Source organism: Callorhinus ursinus, unplaced genomic scaffold (genome assembly GCF_003265705.2).
Source record: "Callorhinus ursinus isolate GAN/ISIS: 27379988/994484 unplaced genomic scaffold, GSC_fseal_2.0 scaffold54, whole genome shotgun sequence".
Lineage (NCBI taxonomy): Eukaryota > Metazoa > Chordata > Mammalia > Carnivora > Otariidae > Callorhinus > Callorhinus ursinus.
Genome location: NW_027397116.1, coordinates 9,194,902 through 9,210,731, shown reverse-complemented (window position 1 = coordinate 9,210,731; position 15,830 = coordinate 9,194,902). Strand labels below are relative to the sequence as shown.

At 39.9% G+C, this 15,830-nt stretch overlaps 1 protein-coding gene across 11 annotated transcripts in view; it reads right to left on the bottom strand.

The window, feature by feature from the left end:
* The window catches only part of ESRRG (estrogen related receptor gamma), a 616,331-nt gene that overhangs the window by 182,615 nt on the left and 417,886 nt on the right, over positions 1–15,830 (bottom strand). Inside the window, exon 1 of one of the 11 annotated variants that reach the window (XM_073884105.1) lies at positions 6,086–6,205. The exons of the other annotated variants lie outside the window; for them this stretch is intronic. The gene's annotated coding sequence lies outside the window, so the exon portion shown is untranslated. Of the gene's footprint in view, positions 1–6,085; positions 6,206–15,830 lie in introns of those variants that run through there. 11 annotated transcript variants of the gene reach the window in all.

Below are 15,830 nucleotides of genomic sequence, written 5' to 3'. Positions count from 1 at the left end.
AATCTAACGATATTTTATCCTTGCCCAAATTTCACGTTCTCCTCCAGGTCCCCCTCCCCCCACTATCCTGTTCCTTTAAAGAAAAAATAAATAAATAAAAATTTGCTATTGGAGAAGTTCACTGAATTGTTCCAAGAAGGCTGTCTCAAAAGCAAAGCATCAAGAGCAAAAATTTGCCTCTTCACAAGTACACTGCACCTTGGGAATTTTGTTTTGCTTTCTAAAGTAAAACGGTATCAGGATGTGAAGAGTGCAAACAGGAAGAAGAAATCCACAAAAATACCTTCTTGCTTTCGCCCACCTACTAGTGTTGTCCTTTCCTCAAGAGCTAGCAAGAGAAAAACTGTCCCCCTCGCCAGCCTGAACTACGGTGTCCTCTCCCCTCTGCATCTGCTGCCTTGTACCCGTCACTGTTAATGAGCGCTGTAATTAATAGATCGCTCTCCCTGTCTCCCTGCTTGCACTCTGGGCGAAGCACTTTTCCTCAAGTCAACGTTTGAAAGAAAGCGGGTCGGCACTGACTTACAGCAGCCCTGCGAATTCCTTTTAATTTAGAGCACTTACCCCACCACTTCACTTATTACCTTATAATTACTGGACTGCTCGCACATACATTATGATCTTGGACTAGAGTTAGAAGTTATTAGGGTACTAAAACATGGTTGCTCCCCTTTCCTCTCTCTGGCACTGAATTTCTCACAGCTATGACAATTAACTCTTTCACCATCTGCCCTCAAGGCACCCTTTTTTTTTTCCTTTCTTCCAGAGGAGAGTGGCTTGATCACAAAACATACCACGTTTTCTCCAGGCCGTCTCTCCACCCCCCCCCCAAGCCTCTTTTCTTGTATCATCTGTGGTCAATTTCATCCCAATTTTCTTTCCCTCGGGATTTTCCTCATGGACCTCTACAGTTGGCAGAACTCTTGATTCACAAGAAACAAGGCCAGGAATTGCTTTCCCGTTTATGGAAGGGTTATTTTAAGTCACCAAGTGTTTACGTGTCAAATGCACGTTGTTAAAGTCCCTGAAAAATAGGGAGTCTCCAGCCAGCTGTCTCCTCCAAAATCTCAATCCATAACTTTGCAATAGCCTGCACGGAAGCAAGGACGTTAGGAAGTTAAAATGTCGGGGAAGTCTCTGGAAAGTGGCACTATCTTCTCCTACACAAGGTCTGGCCAGTGTAGCTGTAAGTGAAACTGAGCAAACTGGTTTTGTGCTGTAGGTTATATGTGTTTCTTTTCAGACAATGAGTTCCTTCCTTAATTAATACCTTTTGCCAAGTGGAAACAGGAACAGTCAGAGTTGCCATTTGACACTTACTATGTGGCAGGTACTAACCTGAGCACTCTACTCATATTACCTCATTTAAACCTCAAGACTACCTTGTGAGGGAGGCATTCCTCTTCAGGAAACAGAGCCTCAGATGTCACACAGTGTCCTGAAAGTCATAGAGTGAGGACGTAGGAATGTCAGGATTGGAACTCGGGTCCGATGCCAAAGTCCAGTGCAGAAATGTCATGAAGCCAACAGAGAATTTTTTTTAAAAAGCCAAGCAAGCAGGGGTAGAAGTGACACCACACACAGAGACCTACAACCTCCACAGCACCCTGATAAATGGAGAGGGACCGTGGTGGCCACCCACCGGCCGCAGGTCCGCCCCAGCTGAGTCACCTTCTCCAGTGCTGGGAGTGACACCTAAACAGAAATCTCTGAAAGAACACAGTTGTCTCCTAATTACTACTTAGCTCATTACACTGAACACTTCCTAGACACCATTACATTATACCCTAAAACTACAGCGGGGCTTAATTCTCTTCCTCTCTGTCTCTGAAATTCTACAGCTCTATTATTCAAGCCTGAAATATTCACAACTATCTATAAATTCAATTGTCAGCTGGTGGGTTTTATTCTAGACTTCACTTCAATCTAAAATTAGAGGCACTAAAATTCACATTAACTCTAAGAGGAATGTAGTGAATAAGACTTTATTTCAAAAGAACACCTTTTTGTCAGAAAGAGCCATTTTCAAGATGATGGCTTTATCTGTAGCCAAAGAGAATAAGCCCAATTCTACATTGTGCTGTTAATGCAGAAATTTTAGGTCACACTGGATTAATACAAATCTAAATTTAGTTAAGAAGTACGAATAGAAATAACGTGTAGAAAAATATGGGAAATATTTATTTTAAAGTCTCAGTACACTTGCTTTTATTTTATTATTTGAAGAGAAATGATGAGAAGCACAAGGGAGCAAGACAAGAGACTTTCCAAAAAACTTCTGAGGAAACACCCTGAGAAAAAACTGGAGGGAGAAACAAGCTATGTCGAGACCCACAGTTTGTTTCTGTATAAGAAACTAAATTTGAGGGATTTGGGCACCTGCGTGGCTCAGTAGGTTAAGCGGCTGCCTTCAGCTCAGGTCATGATCCCGGGGTCCTGGGATCGAGCCCCACGTTGGGCTCCCTGCTCATCGGAGAGCCTGCTTCTCCCTCTCCCTCTGCCTGCCGCTCTGACTACTTGTGCTCTCTATCTCTCTGTCAAATAAATAAATAAAATCTTTTTAAAATAAATAAATAAATAAATAAATAAAATTCGAGGGGTTTAACAGCCTTCCTGAGGCTAGGGTGAGTCCAGTCCTCTATAAAGAGGCATTTTTGACATGGTTTGAGATGCAGTCTCAGTAATTCTGATGATCATGCTTCCTAGCTTGGCTCAAGAGCCAGCAAGGGTAAAATTTACCTTTGGTGTTAGATACTAACGATCAGGCAGATACAACTTCTTACATGCTGGACTGTTTCAAAATGTAATTTTTGAAAGTTAATTAACTGTGTTAGATGCGTGCATGTATAGAGAGAAAGAGAGAAAGAATAAGAATCAATTAAAGTGGTTGCTGTAGGGGGAAAGAAGAAGATAATCTGTAAGTTAATATTCAATTTATATTATAATTATCAAGCTTAATTGTTTTCAGAGATTCTACCTAGATACAGGTAAATGTGCGACCTTGAATGAATCGCCCTTAGAATTTCCACATGCATGTGTCCATGTCCAACCGAGGTGGTCTGCATTTCCACAGCAGCTTAGCCATACTTTTGTTAAACACTGGCATAACAACAATGTCCCACAGTCATATATATATATTATATGCTTTTCATCAACAGATAAGTTCTTCAGCAGCTGTATTTCATCCTTTAAATTTTATACAAACTCAAAACTATTTGCTACTTTATTTCCCTACTTAAAAAAAATCGTGCATGAAATTCTCTTCAGGAACATATGCACAGGTCTTCTTTGGGTTTCCTAATTGTCATACTAAGACAAGATTTTTTGAAACTTTTATTATACCCATACCAAGGGTAGACACGTTTTTAATAAGCTAAATAAATGCCAACTAAAGAAGTCACTGTTTTATTTTCTTCCTTGTCATCCTTAAGGGCCCCAAAAGGTACCCATCTTCATTATAAATTCCAAACACTTTATATCAATTTGTATCCAAAAATTTCAGGTAAGCACATTGAAGCCAGCAAACCTGCAAGTTTACAAATAGGAGACAAATAAGAAGAGTCTTAGCTTTCTTAGCGAATCACAGAATTTCAGGGTTGAAAAAGAAGGTTTTCCGGTGCTGCTACCTAATCACTATCGATTCAAAACAGGAATGAATCTATGAGGACGGGTCAGTTTTCTACCTTCTGAAATCACCAGATTCAAAATTTAAGTATTTTTATTTAAATAAAAAAATAAAATATTAAAAAATGTATTAGCCTATAGGTTTGTTTTGTTTTAATGTGCTCGGAAGGAAACTTCCAAGACTTATGCCAAGCTCCCCAAGTCCCAGGCTTCAGAGTCCATGACCCCAGCCGCTCCCTTTGCAGCCTGAGTTAAAACTTCAAGCGCCTACTTTACAATGAGCTTTTTTTCCCCCCTGCTTCAACTAATTGCACTCTCGTAAAGTGGCAAAATGTGAATCACTTAGTAACAAAATGGGCACCAGCTGCTATTGTCAGAGAATGGTGATGCTGAAGAAAAGGGAAAGCAACCGAATGAAGTGTCATGTCAGAAATCAACGGTGCAACGTGTGATTTGAGAAAACATGACTACTTTACAGAGACAGGGTGTCATTATGGCATCACAGTAATACGATGCTTTGACAACTACTGGGTCTAACATATCATCATTGCATTAAGGTACACTGGCTTAGTTGGGGAAGGAAAAGAAAGGATTTTTTCTTTTAATAAGAAATATCTTAAGGTCTGCCTGGTTAACCTAACAAAAAGAGATCATTAATTGTAAAGGAAGAATTGTAAATCCTGACCCACAATGCTCAGAAAGAATAAAACACACGTGCACACATACGCACACACACTTCTGGATAATTTTAGGCCTTCTTTAATAAACCTTGAGGCCCATCTAATGGAACAGATTGCTGCATAACAGGGATTGCAATAATTTAGTAATGCTGCTTCTTGATTCTTCGAACAAATAACTTGCTCATTTAGTCTGAACGAACCTACCCCATCAAGAACGAGAGTAAGCAAACAGCTCCCTGCAAAGCTGGTGCTTGAGATGCTGACAAGAAATGGGGCTCGGCGGTGTGGGTACAGAAAGCTAGCTCCTTAAAACATTATCAGGGCCTCCATTGAAGCTTGAAAGCTCCCCTGATTCTGTAAAAGGCTATGTATTACACCACAAAAGGAAATTTAGGACAATAAGAGACTTTTAACTCACTTCTGGATACTCATTGAAAAGCAAGCACCCCCTGAAAATGACTGCATAGCTAAAGACAAAATCAAGACCTGGAAGGATCTTGCTGAAATCCCACCTGCTTTTAGGGTTCTAGAGTTCAGTGATCTCTTTTGCAATTTTGATCTGACATCACACTGGGTTGACCATCCTGGTTTAAGCACTGAAATCCCACATCCTGGAAACCCCTCAGTGCCAGGTAAATCAGGAATGGCTGGCCATCCACTTTGACAGGTAGACCCTAGAACCCCATATCTCCACCCTTGTTATATCTAAAGCAAAGGAAGGTAAAGGGAGACTCTTCATTTTCAGCAATGAAGGCCCAGAAAACAGGCTGGAGAAATGCACTAATAAGAGCATGCAGCCTAACAAGACTGGGGGTGTTGTAAGCACATGTGTTAGAAAATACCTATAAATATACCAGCATCCCATTTCATCGTGCCATGCAAGCTGGAGGCCACTGCTGATCACCTTGTTAAGTTATCCAGACTATTTTAGATGTAGGAAATTGCAGTAGCTTCAATTTGTATTGCCAGATGATTTCTGGTGCTTCCTGGTTGATAAACTTTATTAATGGGAAAAGAAATGGTCCTGTGATATCACAATGTGTTGCACATTATGATTGTTGACAGTTTCTGTATTTAAGGATTCGATCTGATGCAGAGGTGCTTAGTAGTGTAATTTATCCTTAGCTTGTTTTCTTGGGCCTATTTCAATCTAAGGGTGAACATCCCTTGTTTATAGCCCTGAATACAGTTAAGTGAGCTACTGGCAAATCAATAAAACTGTTAAATGCATAATAATGCTGGGTAATTGCATACATGACGTTTTGCATAATTAACTGTCTGAGCTTTTCTTTAATATAATGGGCACTCATGTAATATAGAGTAGCTATAAGTCTATAAAATATACACAGTTTATATGAACCATGATTCTGCTTAAAACTCTGGCTAATCATCTACATCGGCTTTGAAGGAAGAGCTCTCCTCCACTGCCAAGTCCAAATCAATTCTTATGACATTACTTTATAACTAACATGATATTTAACTGATGATGGCTATTAGCTATTATACAGATTACATTCAAGAAGTGTAACAGTGGGGGGAAAATACCATTTAGTTCAAACAAACTTCTGCCATGTAATCAATATTATTGAGGCAAATTAAGTGTTTTAACAAGTGTGTATATTTGCCCTAATGCAGCTTAATTAACTATATCCTCACAAGTGCCCAACTCCATGACACCTATGGATGTTAAAAGAGAATCTCAAGAAATGCCTAGTCAGAAATTCAAATGCACAACAGAAGCACAAACAAGCACAACTCCGAGCCCTAAGAGTATTTCTTACCTGACACAAGTTACACACCTGGGACCAAGAACCCTAAGGACCAGAGGGCTTTAAATAGTGTCCCGCACTCTCAACCCACTTGGGTAGCAACTGCCCATGTGGTCATCACGTCACTCTTCCCAGGGCAGAGTGGAATAGCCTCGGGAAAGAGGTGGGAACCCCTGTTAGAAAAGAAGGTTACTATGGGGTAAACACTGCATAAGATAAATCATCAAAATGAAGCTTATGATATATGCTGAATGTAACGTTTATTCACTCTTAGAGATTTACTACGCTCATGAGCAGACCTCCTCCATAGTAAGCTTACTAGCAAAAAGAAATAGTCTCCTACTTCTACAAATCTCTGGTCTTTCAAACAGAAATATGAATCAATAAAGTTTGCTTGTGTTCAGACAATTCCGTTTTCAAGCAGTCAAGGAGCACACTGAAGAGAAAAAGCAGACACAACAAGAGAGGACTGACAGCTAAATGAAGGCCTTCTGGCGGCATCTCACCAGAGGAGAAGTAAACAGACACTCAACTCATAGACAGTCTATGCGCTGATCTTTACAAATTACAATTGAATACAGATGCTTTACACACACACTCCAGTGATGGAGTTCACAAATCAAAACCAGGTCAATGAAAGCTCAGGCTGACTGAATTTCCCTTTCCCATGCTCTTTGCTACACTGAAACAGGAAGTAGGAATGCTACCAGGAGTTGATGCAAGAATACTGAGATCATGGTATTGACGTCACCCTTTACTCAGTAAAGGGTGTTTTGTTTTGCAAAAGCAATTACAATGACCAATAAACCCACTGCCTTCATGGAGATAGGCCAGTTCACTTGGAGTGGAACTCGAAAACATACCTGAAACTGGGTGAACTGCAGTCGTGAGAAAATTTAAATACTAAGAAGGAATCACTGTTGAAATAAAGGTTGTGCACATATGGACATCTCTACACTAGACAGATCCACAGTGCAACCAGAGACAATAAACCACATCATTCCCTCCTGGACAATCGGCTGAACTATAGTTATACTTTTAATAGCTTCGTCTGCAGTGGTTAACATCTAGATGCAAAGGCAGCTGGTCTTGGGTGATCTATGAGGGCACAGGTTATGATTATATTCAGTTGGTATCATGTGTTGTTCGGCTGAAGTAGGAGAGTGGGGGGAGGCATGGAAGAGGGGAAATCGCTAATTAATTAGTCCTAAATCTTCCCCTGTCCCCCTTTTTTGAACATTTTCAGTGAGCTAGCTGCTTGAAGAGAAGGTGAAGTTGAAACACATAGACCACCATTTGCAGGTAAGGGAAAATAACATACATAAACACATATACCTAATTCAAGCCACAGAAATGACAAAGTTGTTGTTTTGTGGCAGAATGAGTTTTGTAAAAAGGGATTATTCAGCAGTGAGACAGCATCCAGTGAAGCCAAGGGAAGCCATCAACAAGCCTGGAGTTCAGACAGGAAGGACTTGCTTGTCCTTTGTTACTCAAAGGTCCAAAACCAAACATGCAGAGAAACATCCCTAAATCTTCTTTGCAATTCTGAAAAGACGAATTAAAAAAAAAAAAAAAAAAGTACTACACCAGAGTTCCCACAGCTTGCTTGTCTTCTTCCCCTTTCTCAGGAAACCCTGCTTCGTATGGCACTTGACGACGTTAGGCAAGCGGGCTCCAGCTCTGGATGTGGCACTGTGTGACCCGAGACACGTCACTGTACCACTCCGACCTTCAGGGTCATCACTTGCTAAATGACAGAATTCGCCCACATGCTTTCTAAAGTAACTTCCGCCATTTAAAAAAAAAAAATCCTATCTTACTCAAAAACCACACTGGTCTGTAACTCTGATTACATCTGAGAGGAAGGGCTACTGCACTAACGCGCACTCCCCACACCTCCAAGTCTTTGGCGGTGGCTGCTCTCAGACACCATTGGGGGCCATGGCCCTGCGTGCGTGCACGCGTGCGCATGCGTGTGCATGCTGCAGGCGAAGGAATAATTACAGAAACCACTTGCTGCATAACAGCAACAACGTTCAACTGAGGAATCATTCCCAGTGGGCTACAAAAGGACAAATACAGCAGTGATGATTTTGGGGGGAGCTGGGGAGCAGGACTCTTAGTTTTTCCTAGAAATGACTCTCTTTTTGCTCATTACATTTTTGGTGGGAGGCGTTGGCGGGAAGGGGCAATTCCCTGCAATCAGTGTTTAAGTGACTGTTTGTCCCAGTGTGTGACACCACGCTGTCAGCAAGCAGCAGGGCGCCGCTGAGTTGTTACTACATTTGATTTGACTGCCAGTAGGAAGCTTCATTTCTACCAACTGTTAGTTGCTCGCTCAAAGAATCTTCTCTTCATTTCTGGAGTGATTTTTTTTTTTTCCCCTCTCTTCTATTTTCTTTTCCTTGATATGTGGTAAGCCCAAATGCCACGTGGATTTGTAAGAGAAAACCTGAGTTCTTGTCTCCTGAGCTTGTCAGACCTGAGGACCTGGACGTAAAGGGTCCAAGCAATTTGTTCAATATTTCTAGTCTCTCATTTAGAGTCTGCATTTTCATTCTGATTTCCCAGCTCATCACAAGGTCAATACGGACATAATACTGGCTCTGCCACGCTGGGGTCACATCTTTTTACTTGGTGGGGTTTATCTTAGCCAATGGAGCAGATATTTCTACAACGCTCATTAACAAAACAAAACAAAACAAGTGTTGTCACTCACCTTCTCATGCAATTTGGTTGAAATAATTGCTATTTTTGGTGACTGCTTCTCACACTTTTCATAATTTTTCTGATTTGGTAACTTTCCTACAGCACATGAAAGCCTCTCTCCTTAAAAATAATGATTTGGGTAATTATGATCCTCAAATCGTGCCCCTGACAACTTCTGACAATGAAAAGCATTTTTAGAAACAACAAAAGCATGTGCAGGAGTAAAAAGGGTAGCGGGGGGAGAAAAAAAAGAGAAAAAAGAAAAATCCTCCCCTCAGAGATATGATGAAAATTCAGGCTGAATGGAAAAGTAATTAACACTAAAGAGCTAAAACTGTAATTAAGAAAATTTTCATTAAGAGGAGGCAGGTGAATCTGCTTTTCTAAATATGACAAGGTGCTGTGTAAAAATAAAATAGAAGCAGGTTTCGGTGAGTGGAGCAGGAAAGCCATGTCTTTAACCAGATCAAATTCTCAAAATTGGCTGTCAAGACAGGATTGTTGTGATTTATACCCGTCTATCAAGTGCATGAACGGGACAGGCAGAGAGAACAGAGGCAAGCTGCTGTCATTTCCATTCGCAAAGAACCTTTAATTTCCACAGCACCATCTGTTACCAAATCTAATTCACATTCCCCCTTAATCTGGTTTAGTTCCATAATACTAATTCTTCCCCAACCCCTATGAACACAAACCACCACCACCAAAAAAAAAAAAAAAAGGCTTTGGTTCTTGGTGAGTGAGAAATTGAATATTATAGAGTTAAGGTGTTAAGGCTCCGGTGACTTAAGCGAAGCATGCTCTTCTCCATTAAATGTATTCCTGGTAAAGGGATTTGTTTTCAGCCAATGCAGAGATATGAAATTGTTCATATTTGGGGTAAAAGAAAAATGCTGATATAAAAGTAGGCCGGGGACATGAAAGCAGAGGTTGTCATAAAATACAATTGTTGTCAAGTTTAGTCACTTTCAGAACTGGCTATAAAATCACTTTGTCATGGTTTTCACATAGAGAAAGCCTGGAATTGTATTTTTGTTATGGAAACTCGACAGAGTGATGTATATATATTCAGAAAGAGTAGAGCAGGGCGGAGGAAACACCTAGGAGAAATAGAAGTGGAAAAAATCATATGTAATTTAAAATAAAGAGATGTGTATCGGTAAACACGCAATCACCTCCCTTGATCTAAGATTCTATTAGCACATACTTTTGATGCACCATCATTTCCACTCTCGGCCAATATAATAACTGGCATTCACATTAATGAGGTTGTGGAGCTATAAAATTATAAAGTGCTTTCTGCATCAGAGAAAGATTAAACTATGCTCCGTAAAGATTTAGTGTTAAATGTATTTTATTGCTTTCTAAGTCTGTGAAAATTTGTTATCTCTAAAGGCAATAGTACATAAAGATCCACAGGCAAACATTACAAAATGAGAAAAGATATTGTTTGAATATGGGGGTGAGAAGTTTTGATTACACGTTTAATCAACTGGCTCACTACCTAATTCTTCTATGAACATTAGAAGAATTATCCTTTTGTTCTCTAAGCCAGTAGGTTAGAACACTAGGTGGGTTCCATGATATCAATCCCTCAGTTTCAGTCAGTCATTGGAGAGGCTGTCATCGAAATATTTATTTTCAGGGCAGCCATGATTATCACCCATAAATACATTTTTTTTTTTGGTAGAGAAAACTTTAATATGTAAAGTCTACCACTTAGCTGGAACTATCTTAAGACCCAATTAAAAAGAAATCCTAAGTCTGTCATTTAAAGATATGTACTTTCGGGCGCCTGGGTGGCTCAGTTGGTTAAGCGACTGCCTTCGGCTCAGGTCATGATCCTGGGGTCCCGGGATCGAGTCCCGCATCGGGCTCCCTGCTCAGCGGGGAGTCTGCTTCTCCCTCTGACCCTCTTCCCTCTCGTGCTCTCTATCTCTCGTTCTCTCTCTCTCAAATAAATAAATAAAATCTTAAAAAAAAAAAAAGATATGTACTTTCAGGAAAGAATCTCTCATTTTACTGATGGAATCTTCTGATTTACCAGGTATACATATGTTTTCAACTATTAACTACAAGAAAAGCCTGATTTTTTTTTTAAGATTTTATTTATTTATTTGAGAGCGAGCGAGCGAGAAACAGCATGAGAGGGAAGAGGGTCAGAGGGAGAAGCAGGCTTCCCGCCGAGCAGGGAGCCTGATGCGGGGCTCGATCCCAGGACCCTGGGACCATGACCTGAGCTGAGGCAGACACTTAACGACTGAGCCACCCAGGCACCCAAGAAAAGCCTGATTTTTTTTAAGGAATTTGGGAGATTATAAAAGAAGATCAACTGTTTGCAACACCGTAATAAACGAAAAACCTTGAGACCAGAATAAATATGCTTATACACACATGAACATATATATATATATATACGTCACCTATACAAACATCAGCAGTGTCATAAATATAAGTGATTTAAGATAATAAAGATGATAAAATATAAGATATGCTAACTCTAATATCCCTAAGTTTTTTGTAGCAATTTATATTTTATAATTTTAGGGTTTCTATTTACAGCTGTAAATTAAAGAGAAATTTTTATTTTCTTCTCCCTCATAAGAATGGCTAAAATTCCTAGGTGATACCACTAAATAAATGGGAGCAACTGGAACTCACCTACATTGCTGGTAGAATATAAAATGGTGCAATCTTTTTGGAATAAAAGTCTGGAACTTTCTTAAAAAGTTAAACAGACACTTAGCATATCACAACAATTCACTCCTACATATTTACTAAGAATGAAAACATATGTCCACATAAAGAAATGTACACCAATGTGTAATCACAGCCTTATTCATTATGGCCCTAAGCTGAAAACAAATCAAATGTCCGTCACTGATGAATAGATAAACAAACTAATATATAGAAGCAACCAAATCCTAGTCAACAATAAAAAAGAAATGAACTGTGAGAACGCAACATCGCTAAATATCAATGACATCCCGATGTGCAAAACCAAGGTAGGTACAAGAGAGTACATCCTTGCAGGTTCTGTTCATGTAAGTTCTAGAACAGGCAGGACTAATCTGTAGGGATGGAAGCCACCAGGGGTTGTCTGGAGCAAAAGGTGGGGAAGGCCAGGAGGGAGGCATATGGAAACCAGTGGTTGATTGTGTTAGATGGATCACACTTGTCAAAACTCATCTAAGTGTGCATGGAAAATATCTATTTTGCTGTATTTATGTTTTATCTTAAAAAGTTGATCTAAAACCATTTTTTAAACAATAGGTTAAACTCCATTACATTGTAGGACCAGACGTTTCCACTGATTCCCATATTCTATACCCAGTCTCAACCATATCTAACAAATTTTTCATCAACAGCTAGTTCTATTTCTCATTTGTACACAAGGACACAGTGGATCAGGGAAGGGAGACAGATGACATATTGAAGCACACCCAGAATTAGAATAGAACCCAGTCCAAATTCTGGGTTTCCATCTCTTAGGCTAGATCTTCCTCTAACTTACTAATAAAGCAAGGGAGGAAATACAAATCAGACCCAAAGTGAATAATACTCTACTGATCAGAATGATAGACACCTTCATGTATCCTGTTTTTAAAAGCTTATAAAATATCTGGGGGCGCCTGCTGGCTCAGCGTGCAACTTTTCTTCTTGAGGTTGTGAGTTCAAGCTCCATGCTGGGCCTATGGCTCACTTAAAAAAAAAAATAGAAAATAAAAAAATAAATAAAAGCTTATAAAATATTTGTTACTGTAAACACAAATAATTCCATACATTCATGAGGTCATGCACCTGACTTCATTCCCCATTGTCTTCCCCCAAAACATGGCCCATTTTAAAATGGCCTTAGGTATGTGAGTGGCAATGTGGTGGTATGTCTTTGTTATGTAATTCAAGGTGGGCTCTGAAAAAAAGTTTTCCTGGCTTGGTTTTGTGTTTGTGACAAGGAAGTAAGTACTATGGGAGATAGAATAAAGGCAAAAAAATGAGATTTTTAAGAAGTGGAAATAAAAGTAGATTCATCTGATTCTTTAAAATATAGTTTGGATATAAGTATAAACAAAGTAAAAAGTGTTAGGGGAGAAGGTGCAATCTATAAAACCTGAGTAGGTAAAATTAGGCATTTCAAGAGAAATGTAGAATTTCTAAGAAGCTTCCAAGAGAGAAAACTTGTAGAGTAACTTAAACAAATTAAAAAAATTATTTCATCCCCAATTTACCAGATGCTTCACACGTAAGACTATCTGGATGACTTTCCTTAGCAGAGAAGGAAATAAATCACAAAGCACATTTCTTCCCTTTCTAACTTTCCTACACACAGGTTACAGCATTTAGTACTAGCAGGGAGAAAGAGCATGATTATACAGCTAATACCTATCTTCCTGAAAGAAGGATTCTGCAGAATTATAAATTTGTGTGTGTTCCTGAAGACAAATCTGGACAAGCTTACGATCTATTCCTTCCAATGCCTCCACACACTCTACAGGTTGGCAACCAAGCCCCTCAACCAGGGAGTCCAGATCTCACCCTCCCTTCAGCCCCTAATTTCACTTCTCCCCACCTTGAAGCTCCTATAAATGCTGTGCTTCACAATATCTAATTCCCCACACCCAACAGCTTCCCCTTCTTTCTGGAACGCCTCCCCCCGGCCCCTTGCCCCATCTGCTGGCTAGCACCTACTCATTAGTAAAAATTCCACTGAGTTATTAAGTCTCCACCAGTCTTTCCTGACACTCCTTCCTCCTGATGCTCCCATAATACCATGAGCCTGTTTCTGCAAATGCACTTCGCACATTGTGCTTAATGTACGACTGACCTTTGAACAACATAGGTTTGAATGCAGCAGGTCCACTTACATGCAGATTTTTTACGGTACAGAACTGTAGATGTATTCTTAATACATCTTCTTAATTTTCTTAATAACATTTTCTTTTCTCTAGCTGACTTTATTGTAAGAATACTGTACATAATACATACAACATACAAAATACGTTCATCGACTGTTTACGTTATCAGTAAGGCTTCGAGTCAACAGTAGGCTATTAGCAGTTAAGTTTTGGAGGAGTCAAAAGTTATAGGCAGATTTTCAACTGTGTGGGGTGTCGGTGCCCCTAATTCCTGCGTTGTTCAAGGGTCAACTATATGTTCTTATATTTCTGTCCCTCCACTTGGAGAGAACTATGCCTTAATTGTTCTCTATCTCTAAAATTTCACTCTGTGCCTTGGTTGTTGAATGAATAAATCATAAATTCATACACATACTAAAAGTGGTGGGCTTCAAATTTGGGAGCACAAATTTCCTAAATTAAAGCATTGTTCCTATCATCTCCCGAATCTGCAAGATAAAGCATAGAAAAGCTATTTTGAGATCTCCTTAGGTCAGAGTAAATCTGCCAAGAGATTTGATTTAACACATAACAAACAAAAAACAAAACAAAAAACCCCCGCAGGGCAGCAGAGTAGTAAAGGACTCTTAAGATTTTTTAATTAGAAGACCTGGCCTTGAGTTCACCACACTGTCATGTGGGCTCTGACATGTTATCTACAAATGTCAGTTGCTGAATCAGTTAGTGGCAAGTGTATCTCACAGTAGGTATGGGAAGATCAAATGAAAATTATGTGCAAAGGCAGCATTGAATTTACAAGGATATCAGTAAGCAAAAAGAAAGATATTATTCTAGGATGAAGAAGGATAGCCCAGAAGTGGGAGTGCACAGAGTACGCTCAGAGAAGGAAGGAGGCTGTGGTTGTGAAGAATACTATAAGGCATCTGGAATCAGCTGTGGGTTCAGAAAGCAAGTTTGGGCCAGACTGTGGAAAGTTAAAAATACTACACTATGCAGAACAGATGTCATTTTGTAGGTGCTGGGAAGCTGCTTAAGAATTCTAAGGAGAGGGGCACCCGGGTGGCTCAGTGACTGCCTTTGGCTCAGGTCATGATCCTAGATCAAGCCCCTTATCGGGCTCCCTGCTCAAATAAATAAATAAAATCTTAAAAAAAAAAAAAAAGAATTCTAAGGAGGGGGCGCCCAGGTGGCGCAGTCGGTTAAGCATGGAACCCTTGATTTCGGCTCAGGTCAGGATCTCAGGGTCGTGAAATCGAGCCTTGTGTTGGGCTCTGCACTCAGCTCTGAGCCTGCTTGAGAGTCTCTCTCTCCCTCTCCCTCTGCCCCCCCAAATAAATAAATAAATCTTTAAAAAAAAAAGAATTCTACGGAGAAAAGGAACAATTTGTGTTTTTATTAGACACAGTTTTGGCTGAAGCACTGCCCATTATTCATTCACCCTGTTACATTTTAGGCATGTAACCTGTTAAAACAAACAGGCCAGATCTCTGAACTCACAGTGTGTAAAGTCCAATTAGGAAGCTATTATATCCATCCAGATAAATGATGAGGAAAACCTGAATGAAGATAGTGGCATAGAGAATGAAAAAAGAAGGGAGATAAGTATTATAAGCATTATCAAAAGAGGTTTTTCCACCCCTAGTGATCCATAATATATAAGAATCAATCAAGCTAAAATTCCTTTGACAAACTAGAATTTTTTTAATAAAGTGTAATATAAAAACAAATTAACACCATGTGAAGAAACAGTTCTTTATATTTTTTTAAAATATTTTATTTATTTATTTGACAGAGAGAGACACAGTGAGAGAGGGAACACAGCAGGGGGAGCGGGAGAGGGAGAAGCAGGCTTCCCTCCGAGCAGGGAGCCCGATGTGGGGCTCGATCCCAGGACCCTGGGATCATATCTTGACCGCAGTGGTGGTCACAGGAGTAAAACTGCTGAAATCTGAATAAGGTGTATAGATTGTAACGATATCAATCTCCTGGTTCTTATACCATGCGATAATTATGCAAGATATCTCCACTGAAGGAATCTGGATGAATGATGTGGAGACTTCATTCAACTGCATGTGTCTACAATAATCTCAAAATAATTTTTTGGGGGGACGCACCTGGGTGGTTCAGTCAGTTAGGCCTCTGGGTCCTGGGATCGAGCTCCGCATCAGACTCCCTGCTGAAGGAGGGCG